The sequence below is a fragment of the Heterocephalus glaber genome, unplaced genomic scaffold, assembly GCF_053883595.1.
Source record: "Heterocephalus glaber isolate CG9 unplaced genomic scaffold, H.glaber_assembly_v1.0 deba00000768, whole genome shotgun sequence".
NCBI lineage: Eukaryota > Metazoa > Chordata > Mammalia > Rodentia > Bathyergidae > Heterocephalus > Heterocephalus glaber.
Window position 1 is genome coordinate 212,343 of NW_028258162.1, and position 13,248 is coordinate 225,590.

At 44.3% G+C, this 13,248-nt stretch overlaps 1 long non-coding RNA gene across 1 annotated transcript; it reads left to right on the forward strand.

Annotated features, from left to right (window-relative positions):
* The first annotated feature begins 2,341 nt into the window (after window positions 1-2,341).
* LOC110347478 (uncharacterized) lies at window positions 2,342-5,983 on the forward strand. The gene is made up of 3 exons (XR_002392143.2): window positions 2,342-2,955; window positions 3,133-3,305; window positions 5,831-5,983. It is a non-coding gene; the product is annotated as an uncharacterized LOC110347478 (long non-coding RNA).
* The last annotated feature ends 7,265 nt before the right edge of the window (window positions 5,984-13,248 follow it).

Genomic DNA, 13,248 nt, shown 5'->3' on the forward strand with positions numbered 1-13,248 from the left:
TTAAGACTAGACCCCTATCTTTCACCAACCACTAAACTAAAACCAAAGTGGATTAAAGATCTAAATATTAAAACAGAAACACTAAACTTGCTGGAAAATAAGTTTGGTAGAACTCTTGAAGACACTGGCATAGGAAAAGATTTTATGAACAAATCCTCAGTAGCACGGGAACTAGCACAGAGTCAACAACTGGGATCTCATCTTATTAAAAAGCTTCTGCACTGCAATAAAAACTACCAAAAGAGCTAAGAGACAACCTACAATGTGGGAAAAAATTTTTACCAGCTGCTCCTCAGACAAAGGTCTACTATCTAGAATATATAAAGAATTCAAAAAATCAGACCCCCCCAAATATAAAGAACCGATTCAAAAATGGGCATCTGAAATGAACAGACATTTCTCAGGCAAAGAAGTAAAAACAGCAAATAAATATATGAAAAAATGTTCAACATCACTGGTCATTCAACAGATGCAGATGAAAACAGCACTGAGAGTCACCTCACCCCAGAAAGAATGGCTGCTATCAAGAAATCAAACCTAATAACAAATGTTGGTGGGGCTGTGGGGAGAAAGGAACTCTTCCCATTGTTGGTGAGAGTGCAGACTGGTGCAACTACTGTGGAAATCAATATGGAGATACCTCAAAAAACTAGGACTAGAGGCCCCATTTGACCCAGATATCCCTCTGCTGCGTATCTTTCCAAAAGAATTAAAAGACTCATACCACAGTGATATATGCACACCCATGTTCATAGTGGCACAGTTTGTAATAGCTAAAGTTTGGAAACAGCCCAAGTGCCCATAAATAAATTTATAGTTCTTTGTACTTTACCCTACCTTGCTTTTCCTCTTTTTCTCAGCAGAAAGTCTACAATGGAAGAGCTACCTAGAAACCAACAAATGGCCTACGTTCTGGGTCACAACAGCTCAATGCACAGTGATGGACTCCTCATTAGGTAGGCAACACATAAGTCCCCACTCTGTCCCAAGTTTTCCTTGGTCATTCTCTGGCTGTAGCTTAGCTCCTTCTGGGGCTCATCGCTGTGCACTAGGTGGCTGGGCATGCAGAAACTATAAGGCCCCGGCGAGCACAGGAGTAGAAGACAACTGGATCCTGAGCCACTCTCAAGCAAGGAGAGCAATGCAGCTTAGAGAGAGAAAAATGCCTTGCTGAGGGTCAACAGCAAGTGCACAGATCCCAGGGCTGTGATGGGACCAGAAGATGAAGTGCTCTGGCTTCGGGAAAAGAGACCCAAGCCACAAGGTAAAGCCACTGCTCACCAGCCTGGGGCCTACAGGGGACTGAGGTGTGTCTGCAGTTGGGTTTTAACCCCCGTGTGTGTGTGACAAGAGGCAAAAATGTATCTGCTAGCCAGGTGTATCACACACCTGTAATCCCAGACCTCTGGGAGGCTGAGGCAGGAGGATCACACATTTGAGCTCAATCTGGGCAACTTAGCTACTCTGCAAGACCCTTTCACAAAACAAAAAATAAAAAAGGACTGCGGATGTAGATCAGTGTGAAGGCCTTGAGCTCAATCATCCCCAGTACTGCCATAAAACAGCAGTCTCCTGTCCTGAGCATGCCCTCCCCAGGCATGAAGAGATCAAAGGTTCCACTCTTGCAGATAATGGTTTCATTTTAGGTTGGGCACTGTTCTTCTCCCTGTACCTCATTTGGAAGGCAACTGGCACCCAAGCAATGTGGGAGTTCCAGTGGTGGGCTTTAGCACTGTACCCAGGGTTGGGACTTTGTGAAGGTTTTTAGTTTTTGTCATGGCCCTCCCATCAACAGTGACCTAATTTCATCTCCAACTCCTCTTTCTAATACCATTACTGCCTTGTATTCACCATCTAGGTGAATGGTTCACAACTTTGGCTGCAAATTAGAACCAGTTGGGAACTTTTCAAACCTCAGCACCAAAGCCAGACCCCAAACCACCATTATGTCTCTGGGAATGGGGCCCAGGCTCCCCAGGGGAAACCAATGTGGTCAAGGTAAAGCACCTCAGCCCTGCTGGGGGAACAGAGAGCAAGAGCGGTGATCCAACCACCTTGGTCTCCACTGGCCTGACCGCACTGCTCCACCTACAGGCAGCAGTTTCTAAACGTCTATTGCCCTGGCTTCCCTCGCAAGTAAAGCTCACTGACCCTAAATGGCAATGCAGACAAAACTAAGGAAAGAGAATCAAGAGGAACGGCATTAAAATGGGAATGTGCATGCCTCACAAAGGCTGCCTCCTAGCAACCCGGCCGAGAGGCTAGGAGAGAGCCTCACTTGTCACACTGTTGCGGTACAACCGTATTGATACTTTTTCTCTCAGATCAAGAACTACTGATATCCACATGTACAGACATTAGAACCAGGAAGCACGATGGAGCGCAGAGCAGGGCTTCTCATGTCATGGCAGCCACAGACGGCACACACTTCCCATCCAACTGGCTCCCAGGGCAGGGTCCTCAAGGCTCCCCCAGGCACCAGGAGCAAGTCCTCGGGCTGCAATCAGTAAACACCAGCTGGTTGGGACTTGCCTAGACCATAAGCACCCTTGGCCTTGATGGTGGATGAGTGAGTCAGGCCTATGCAGGTGCATCTGTGACTTCAGCAGAACGGCCTGGCCCAGTCAACCCTCAGCACCCCTGCGAAGCCCATGAAACCTGGACACACAAAGTGTCACAGCCTCGGGGACCTTGGGACCCATAGAATCCCAGGCCCCTTCCACCCGTGTTGAACCAGAACCTGCATTTCAAGCATTCACGCACACCCAGGAAGCCCTCTGCACATTCAGGTCTGAGACTGTCTCGCTTAGGACTACCATGCTTGCCTCACATGACTTTCTCTTCCCATGACTTTCTCTCCCTGTGTTTCTGCTGGCTCTGACCAATCTGAGCTGCCCAAAAGGAACATCCTCGGTGGCAGTCCAGTCCCCAAGCCTACCACATCAATCAGCTCAGGTAGGTTGGTATCCTGCAAGGGCTGACCCTGGGTGGGGACAGTGCAGGTCCACAGCCTGGTCCCCTTGGCTGGGACTCATCATTCCTGAGGGCTGGGTGACTCTGGGATGGTGGCTTGGGGTTGGTGGGCCTGGGGGACTAGGAGGGCACTCTTTACTGTCTTCTTCCACTGCTTAGGTGAATTCAAATGAAGCTAGATTGGAACTGTAGTGAGACCGACCATCCTTGAAGGGGAAATTCATGTGACGAACTTACTGTAAAGACCACTGGTCACAACAGCTCACAATGAACACTCGTCTTTGAATCAAACTTCCATCAGCTGGCACTGACTTGGGCGTCTACTCTACCAGGTACTATAGCCCACTCCTCTGTACAACCTCATTTTACAGTTGAGGAAACTGAGGCTTAAGTTAGGTGTCTTGTTCACGGTTACCTAGACTGAGGGGGCAGAGCTAGGATATGGACTGGGGTTTCTGATTCCAGAGACTCCACTCTTATCTCCCACCCTGCTCCTCCTCAGGAAGTGACCCCTCCAGGCATTCTGGGGTTACAGAAGTGAACACAAAGATGTAACTCGCTCCAGTCGGAGGGTCATTTCTGAGCAGGTGCAGTATCACTGTGCATTGCTTATAATCAACCACTCATTTATATGGCACCCTAAGCAGTGAGCGAATTATTCCCATCTGCTGCACTGAGGAGGGGAACAGAGAGGTTGAGTGTTTTTCCCGGGGTCACTAGGCTGGGTCTGCCAAGGTGTGCAAAGGGCATGTGGCAGCCTGACCCAAGGTGCCCAAGTGACAGCCTTCCTGAGTCATACTTCAGAGTCCTCTGCACTCCTCCAGAGTGAAGCTGTGTCCTCCATGCCACGAGCTCAAGTTACCAGAGGCAGTTTCCTGTCCTCAGTTTGCCCTGTGACTTTGATCTACAACCCTAGCTTCCTTGTCAAACAATCTTGCCTCCCACTGGTTGGGTCACTGTGATGATCAAATATACCAGCTCTATCTCTAGCTTTAGCCCCAATCTCAGGGAGCTGCAAGGCCATGAGAGAGCCTCACCCCCACTAGAAGGGTATCAGCTAACAGGGAGCAAGAGGAACTTTTCCATACCAACACTTCCTAGTAGGTAGGAGGCATGAGGCCAGGCCCCAGAGAGGCAGCCCCTCTGGGCCCCATGTGGGCAGGGTCCACTGAATAGTGCAATATTAGTCTTGGCCACTTGGTGGCAGCACACACCCGTGCAAAGACTCGCTGGGCGCAAGGTCCAAGGCAGCTGCTTAGCTGAGTTCCTCCCCACTGTTTCAGGGCTTGGGATGTTCAGACCAGCGCAAAGGCTGACAGAACTGTACAGTGAGATCCCACAGACTCGCCGTCCTTATCACATAACTATATGTTTACTGGTTCCTCAACCATCCAACCTGCTCTTTTAATGCATTTCCAAATGAGTTGTCCACATCTCTGTATCCCTGCTTTGAATCATTACCTGCAGTTATGTTTATCTGTGTGCTTTAAAGGTAGAATTAACAGTGGAATGCACAGATCTTAAGTGGACCATTTAATGAGGATAAAAAGGCAAACACTGTGCTCCCAAATATAATAAAGACCGAAAATATTATTAGCTGAATTTGATTAGCTTGGCAACCCTGGGCTGATTATTTTTTCAGGATTAATTTCCTGATTTTTTTTTGAACAACAAGGGAAGGAGGACAAGGAACAGTTAGAATGAACATTGCCATGTGCAGGAACCTGACAACCTTAATGAATGTAAACATTATAAATTGTAAACATGAGCTAAGATTAACAACATCCACAAGAATGAAAATGGGGAAAGGGGATTTAGAGGAGGAGGAGGGAGGGAGGTAGAAGGGAAGGGGAGGAGATTTAAAAAGGAAACAAGCTGTATATATTTTGTACATGTGCCCACTCCCCAAGATGAATGCAAACATCTGCTAATAAACACAAGCAAGCAAACAAAAATGTAAACATAAAAACAACAATGAGAAATTGTGATGAAAGAATGCACGAGGAAGCCTACACCACCACAGACACCGTTCCACAGTCCACAGGCTTGGGGAGAATTTATGCTCCTCTGACTTTTGACTGCTCCTGTAGACATGGTGGGTGACTTCCCTAGCCCGCTTCCTCCTTTGAAGTGAGCATAACTCACATTTTAGCAAAGATCTCAAACTCAACTGACCACCAGGGATCTTTTAAGCAGGACCTGCCAATTCTTTCCTAATTATTTAGAAGTGTGTAAATGTATTCTCTGGGGAGTGAATGGAGTTAGGAGGCCCGGGCTCAGGTCATCTTCTGTAGACTGGGCAGACACGGGGCAAGGAGTGCTCTGAATCTCTCTGGGCCTGTTTCTCTGTCTTTCGAACAATCGCATTGTAGGCTTGTCAGGTACCAATAAGCCAAGAGAGGGGTCCCCAAGATTGGCACGGGCCTGTGACCCCTTAGGAACCAGGCTGCACAGCAGAGGGTGAGCAGCAGGCCAGAAAGCGAGGCTTCATCTGCATTTCCAGCCGCTGCCTCTCACTGGCATCATCACCTGGGCTCCAGCCATCGGTCAGTGGTGGCGTTAGATTCCCAAGAGCACAGCTTCCGCTATGTCCTGCACATGCAGGGATCCGGGCCCAGCTCAGTAGGTGACTCTAGCGGCGATGGCGAACCTTTGAGAGCTTTCCATGCTAACAAACAACTGGCTGCAGGAGGTGAGCCATAGGTTTGCCACCACTGCAAGTGCCTGATGATCTGAGGCAGAGCTGAGGTGCTGACTCTTGTGCTGGGACTGTAATTATCATGAATCTCAGAATGTACTAATAAAGAAAAGAAATTAAATCCCCCCTCCCCTGAATTGTGGAAAAAATGTCTTCTAGGAAACCAGTTCCTGGTGCCAAAATGTGTGGAGGCCACTGAGCCAACAGATATGAGAGGAAGAAGAAAACCGGAACAGTCTCACCGTTATGAGATATGACTCAGGAACTCTGGGATAAAAGAACTTTCAAACCTTGATTTGGCCCAATTAGCTATTTTACAGATGAGGAACTAAGACTCAGAGGAAAAACCCAACTTTTCATCAGGGATGTAAATTCAGCCTGGGTGCTGTGATACCTCAGACCCCAAGTGAGTGAATCCAGGCACTTCCTGTGTCGCCTCCTCTTGACAGTTTCCTCTGAGTGCATCAGTTTCTTTGTCTTTCCTCTCTTGTCTTCTTTACATAATTGAGAACTCTGAAGAAATTCTCACATTTTCCGTTGTGTACAAAGATGTACAATTTGTGGCCCCTGCACCTCCACTGCCCATTCCTGGGCCCCTACAGATTGCTAAACTTCTCCCCATGAAGTCCGTGGCTCTATGGGAAACACTTCTATCCTAATTATCTGGGCTGACAGGTGAAATGAAAGTTCTTTTGCCATTTTTTCCTGACACAACATTTGAATGAATGCTAGTTGGTAATGTGAGTTGCTTTGCTTCCCCGAGTAGAGCATGGGTTCTTTGTGGATAGGACCATGTAAAGTTTTCTTCTGTATCCCAACAAAGTTCTGATTGCTTTGAAAGGAAGATGTTCTGAAGTTGCCCCTCTGGCTGGAAAGGACAGGCGCCATGGTGGGCAGCTCCTGGTCTCTGGGAGAGACAGATCTGACCTTAAACCATAGCTCTGCCACTTACTGGTTGGGTGGCCTGGGAAAAAAGACCCCCATTCTCTGAGCTCAGTTTCCTCATCTGTAAAATAGAGGAGCATATTGTCTGTCTTCAAGAACAGTACAAAAGGAACACACGCCGAATCAGCCTGCTGCAGACAGGCAGGTCTGTGCACGCCCTACAGAGGTCCTGAGTTGCACGGAAGATGCTGAATCACCCCGCTGCAGACAGGCAGCCACCTGATTCCACACTACAAAGACGCAGAGGACACCAGACCACCAGACCACCAGACCAAGGTAATGGGTCCCACTGTTCCTGGCCCAGAGGTAGGGACTTCTGAGCCGTGGTCCCACTGCTCCTGGTCCAGAGGAAGGGCCTTCCCAGCCACCATCCTTCCCGCTGCTCCCAGCCCAGAGGAAAGGGCTTTTGGGCCACCATCCCTACCACTGCTCCCAGTCGGTCCCTGTCCCACCTCTCCCAGCTCAGAGGAGGTAATCCGTGCAGGTGCCAACGGCCCGCTCCCCCCCACACCCCCCAGTCAAAATGAGAAAACATGTAAATAAGTCTCAAAACCAGACTTCCAGATAACCTACAGCAACCCCAAAGGGAAATGAGATGGAACACTCTGATACTCAACCACCTGGACCCACTGAACTGGCAACAAAAGGGGATCTGGAAAAAATGAAATCAGAAATAATTTCTCAGATAACAGGAGAAATTGTGCCCCTAGTGCAAGACATGATTAATAAATCTAGAGAGGAGCTGAGGAACATGATGGAATCCCAACATAAGAAACAAATGGAATCCATAAAACAGATGCAAATAGATTTCCAGGACATGAAAATCTCCATTGAAAGTCTACACAGCAGAATGAGCCAGTGTGAGGACAGAATTTCAGATATAGAAGATAAGATTGCAATTAGTGACCAGGAAAAGAAAAATTGCTTCAAAATTATAAGGGAACATGAGAAATCAATCCAGCAGCTGCTAGATGATGCAAAAAAGAATAACAAAAGACTGATTGGGCTCAATGAAGAAACAGGAGAGAGTGCAGATGACATAAAAAATCTCTTCACAGAAATAATGGCAGAAAACTTCCCAAGCAGGGGAAAAGAGCTTGACATACAGATAAGTGAGGCATATAGGACTGCAAATAGCCTTGATAAAAAAAAATCTACACATAGGCATATAATTGTTAAGATTCCAGAAACACAGCAGAAGAACAAAGTTCTCCAAGCAGTCAGAGAAAAGAAACAAATCACATACAAAGGAAAGCCCATCAAAATCACAGCAGACTTCTCAACACAAACCATCAAGGCAAGAAGAGCTTGGAGTGACATATTCCAAGCCCTAAAAGAAAACAACCTCCAACCCAGATTGATGTACCCTGCAAAACTAGCTATCAAAATGGATGGAGAAGTAAGATACTTTCATGACAAAGAGCACCTTAGGAACTTTGTGAATACCAAACCAGCACTCCAAAGAATTTTACACAATAGCCTAGGAACAGACATTGAGGATCACAACCCCAGGAAGCAAAGCAGAATGAACCCATCTGGCATGACAAGAAATTAAATGGAAAGGGGGAGGACCCAACAAAAAGAAAAAGTCATGGCAATGACAAGTCAATACGTTTCAGTTATAACCATCAATGTTAATGGTCTGAATTCACCAATCAAAAGAAATAGACTGGCAGAATGGATCAAGAAGCAAAATCCAACAATATGCTGCATACAAGAAACACACTTAATTCAAAAGGAAACTCATAGACTGAAAGTTAAAGGGTGGAAAACAATACTCCATGTGACAGGAACCTGAAAAAAAGCAGGAGTAGCTATCTTCTTTGCAGATCAAGTAGATTTCAAACCAACACTGATTAAGAGAGATGAAGAAGGACACTACATCCTTGTAAAGGGAAGAACCCAAGAGGAAGAGATGACAATCATAAATATCTATGCACCAAACACTAGTGCACCCAACTATATAAAACAAATACTAATGGACATGAAAAGTCATATATGCACTAATACAATTATAGTGGCAGACCTCAACACCCCACTGTCACAAATAGATCAACTAGACTAAAAATAAGTAATGAAATACTAGAACTCAATCGAACTCTTGAACAAATGAACTTAACAGATGTTTACAGAGTCTTCCACCCCACAAAATCAGAATACACATTCTTCTCAGCTGCACATGGGTCATTCTCAAAAATAGACCACACACTCAGATGTAGAACATGTTTAAGTAAGTGCAAAGGAATTGAAGTTATCCTCTGTATATTATCAGACCATAGTGTGATGAAATTGGAGATCCATAGCAAAAGAAACTCAAAAAATTTCATAAACACATGGAAATTGAACAACAAACTTCTGAATAACCAATGGGTCACAGAGGAAATTAAAGAAGAAATCAGACAGTTCCTTCAATTAAATGACAATGACAATACAACATATCGGAATCTATGGGACACAATGAAAGCAGTCTTACAAGGGGAATTCATAGCAGTGAATATGCATATTAGGAAAACAGAATGTGCCCAATTAAACAACCTGATGCTGAACCTCAAGCTTCTAGAAAAAGAAGAGCAGGACAACCCCAAAGCTCATACAAGGGAGGAAATTATAAAGATCAGAGGAGAAATCAATGCAATGGAGACTAAGAGAACGATACAAAAAATCAATGAAGCCAAGAGTTGGTTCTTTGAAAGAATCAACAAAATTGACAAACCTTTAGCCAACCTTGCCAGAAAAAGGAAAGAAAAGGCCCAAATCCATGCAATTAGGAATGAAAAGGGTGAAATTACAACAGACCCAGCAGAAATCCAGATGAACATCAATACCTACTTCCAGAACCTATACGCCAATAAGATGGACAACACAGAAGAAATGGACAGATTCCTAGATACATATGAATTACCAAAGTTGAATGAAGAAGACCTAAAAATTCTGAAGAACCCAATATCAACCAATGAAATTGAAAATGTAATTAAAAACTTATCACCTAAGAAAAGCCCGGGCCCTGATGGCTTCACTGCTGAATTCTACAAGACATTTAGAGAGGAACTGCTGCCACTACTGTTTAAACTCTTCAATGAAATTGAAAGGGAAGCAATACTCCCAAATTCATTCCTGGAAGCAGGCATCACCTTGATCCCCAAAGCAGAGAAAGACCCAACTGAAAAAGAGAACTATAGGCCTATCTCACTAATGAACATAGATGCAAAAATCCTTAATAAGATACTGGCAAACAGAATGCAGAAGATCATCAAGAAGATCATACACCCTGATCAAGTGGGATTCATCCCAGGGATGCAGGGATGGTTCAATATACGAAAATCAATTAATGTAATACACTATATCAATAGAGCCAAGGACAAAAACCATATGATTATCTCCATAGATGCAGAAAAAGCATTTGACAAAATCCAACATGCATTTATGATAAAAACCCTACAAAAAATTGGAATAGATGGTGTCTACCTCAAACTGATAAAAGCCATCTATGAAAAACCAACAGCCAATATCATACTAAGTGATCAAAAACTGAAATCCTTCACACTCAAATCAGGAACAAGACAAGGATGTCCACTATCACCACTCTTGTTCAATATAGTTTTGGAAACATTAGCCATGGCAATTAGACAAGAGAAAGAAATAAAAGAAATAAAGATAGGTAATGAAGAAGTCAAATTGTCATTATTTGCAGATGACATGATACTCTATATAGAAGACCCCAAGAACTCCACCAAAAGTCTTCTAGACTTAATAACCAAATTCAGTCAAGTAGCTGGATACAAGGTCAACACACAAAAATCAATAGCTTTCCTCTACATGAATGACAGACTCACTGAGAGAGAAATAGGGCAAATAATTCCTTTCACACTAGCATCCAAAAAACTGAAATACTTAGGAATCATCCTAATGAAAGAAATCAAAGACCTCTTGTCTGAAAACTATGGCACTCTGAAAAGAGAGATTGAAGATGATATCAGAAAATGGACAGACATCCCCTGCTCCTGGATAGGAAGGATTAATATAGTGAAAATGGCCATACTTCCAAAACTGCTATATAGATTTAATGCAATTCCAACTGAGATCCCAGCAGCATACTTCATAGACATCGAGAAAACAATCCAAAAATTCATTTGGAATAAGAAGAGACCCAGAATAGCAAAAGCAATTCTAGGTAACAGAGACATGGCAGGGGGTATCACAATCCCCAACCTGCAACTCTACTACAAAGCTACTGTGATAAAAACAGCATGGTACTGGCAAAGAAACAGGCTTGAGGACCAGTGGAACAGATTAGAAGATGCAGAAACAACGCCAGACACACTCAGCCATCTCATCTTCGACAAAGGAGCGAAACACCCTCACTGGAGGAAAGATAGCCTCTTTAATAAATGGTGCTGGAAAAATTGGGCTTCAACTTGCCAAAGATTAAAACTAGACCTATATCTCTCACCATGCACTAAACTAAAATCAAAATGGATTAAAGATCTAAATATTAAAATAGAAACTCTGAACCAGTTGGAACAGAGGTTAGGTAGAACCCTTGAAGACATTGGTGTAGGAAAAGATTTTATGAACAAAAGCTCTGTTGCCCGTGAACTAGCACAAACAATCAACAAATGGGATCTCTTCTTATTAAAAAGCTTCTGCACAGCAAGAGAAACCACCAGCAGTGTGAAGAGACAACCCACAATGTGGGAAAAAATCTTCACCTGCTCTTCCTCAGACAAAGGTCTACTATCTCGAATCTATAAAGAACTTAAAAAGATCAAACCTCCCAAATTTAAAGACCCAATCGAAAAATGGGCATCTGAAATGAACAGACATTTCTCAGACAAAGAAGTAGAAATAGCAAATAAATACATGAAAAAATGTTCAACATCACTGGTCATTCGAGAGATGCAAATGAAAACAATGCTGAGATTCCACTTCGCTCCAGAAAGAATGGCTGCTATCATGAAATCAACCAATAACAAATGCTGGTGGGGCTGTGGGGAAAGAGGAACCCTGTTCCACTGCTGGTGGGAGTGTAGACTGGTGCAACCACTGTGGAAATCAGCATGGAGATACCTCAAAGAACTAGGACTGGAAGTCCCATTTGACCCCGCTATTCCACTGCTGGGGATCTTCCCCAAAGAATTAAAAGAATCATACCACAGTGATATATGTGCACCCATGTTCATAGCAGTGCAGTTTGTAATAGCTAAAACTTGGCAACAGCCCAAATGCCCATCAACTGGAGACTGGATAAAGAAAATGTGGTTTTTTAATAAAATGGAGTACTACTCAGCCATAAAAAATGAGAAATTAGAGACATTTATAGCTAAGTGGATTCACATTGAGGCAATACTCTTAAGTGAAATAAATAGAACACACGTGTGAATACCAAATAGTTTCTCTGTTGTGAGAAACTGGAAGTGTAAATAAGGACTAAATGTATAATAGGTCATGTGAAATAGGAAGAAAAGGGGCAAAGGGGAAGGAAGTGGGAGGGCTAGAGGAAAGGATAGAAGGGAATGGGATTAATATGAGAAAATGGAAAAATAGGAACAAAATCTTTGTAAATAGGGAGGATTGGAGGGGTTGAAGGGAGGGCTGGGCAAGGGTGAAAAATAAGAACCAAGAGAGACTATGTAAAGGTGCAAATTTCCAATGATGAATGTCATTATATTGTATACCTAAAATGTACCAATGATTAGAATGAATAATCGATAATGCAAAATAGGAAGAAAAGGTCCAAAGGGGTAAGGGTAGTGGGAGGGGCAGGGGAAAGGAAAGAAGGGAAAGGAAAAAATGATGAGAAATGGAAAAAATGGAAATAAAGTCTTTGTAAATAGGGAAGGGTGGAGGGCATGAAGGGAGGGCTAGGAATGGGGAAAAAATAAGAACCAAGATGCATTATGTAAAGGTACAATTCCCAGTGAGAAATGTAATTGTGTTGTATACCTACAATGTACCAATAAAAGAATTTAATAACAACAAAAAAGAAAAAAACGAATAGTACAAAAACTCTGAGTCTGTGCAGGTGGAGTCCCTAGCACCATGCCCGACATGTAGCAGGTCCTCAGAAAGTGACATCTTGTGTTATTAGCATGCTTGTCTATAAAATGATGTTAGATTCACTTCCTGGAGGCTCAGACAGAATGAAAACGACTGCTACAAGTGCCTGAGGTAGGGGAGTGCATGAGAAGTAAATGTCACTCCACACGCGGTGCTAATCAGTTATCTGTCACTGTATAAGGAGTGCTTTCCAGGATGGAGCTAGATCAAGACATGCCTGTGTGAATTCGCATGGGGAAGCAGCAGGCCAGGGAGTGAGGCTTCATTTGTGTTTCCAGCCACTGCTCATTGCTGGCATCACCGCCTGAGCTCTAGCTGTAAGATCAGCGGACCCTAGGAGAGGAAGGGCAGGGACCGCGTATGCCATTGACGCAGGCCTGACCGGGAAGCACCCATCAGCAGGTGATGGATGGAGGAGAAGCCAGGGCTGGCAGGTGGGACTGGGTGTCAAGAGAATGTTTCGAGGCAGGCCCAGTGGGTGTCCCAGCAGGTGACTAGAAAAATGCAGCCTCCTCGGAACAGGTAATAGGCAGGGATACAGCAGGTAAGGGAATCGGGACCCACCGCATGTGGAG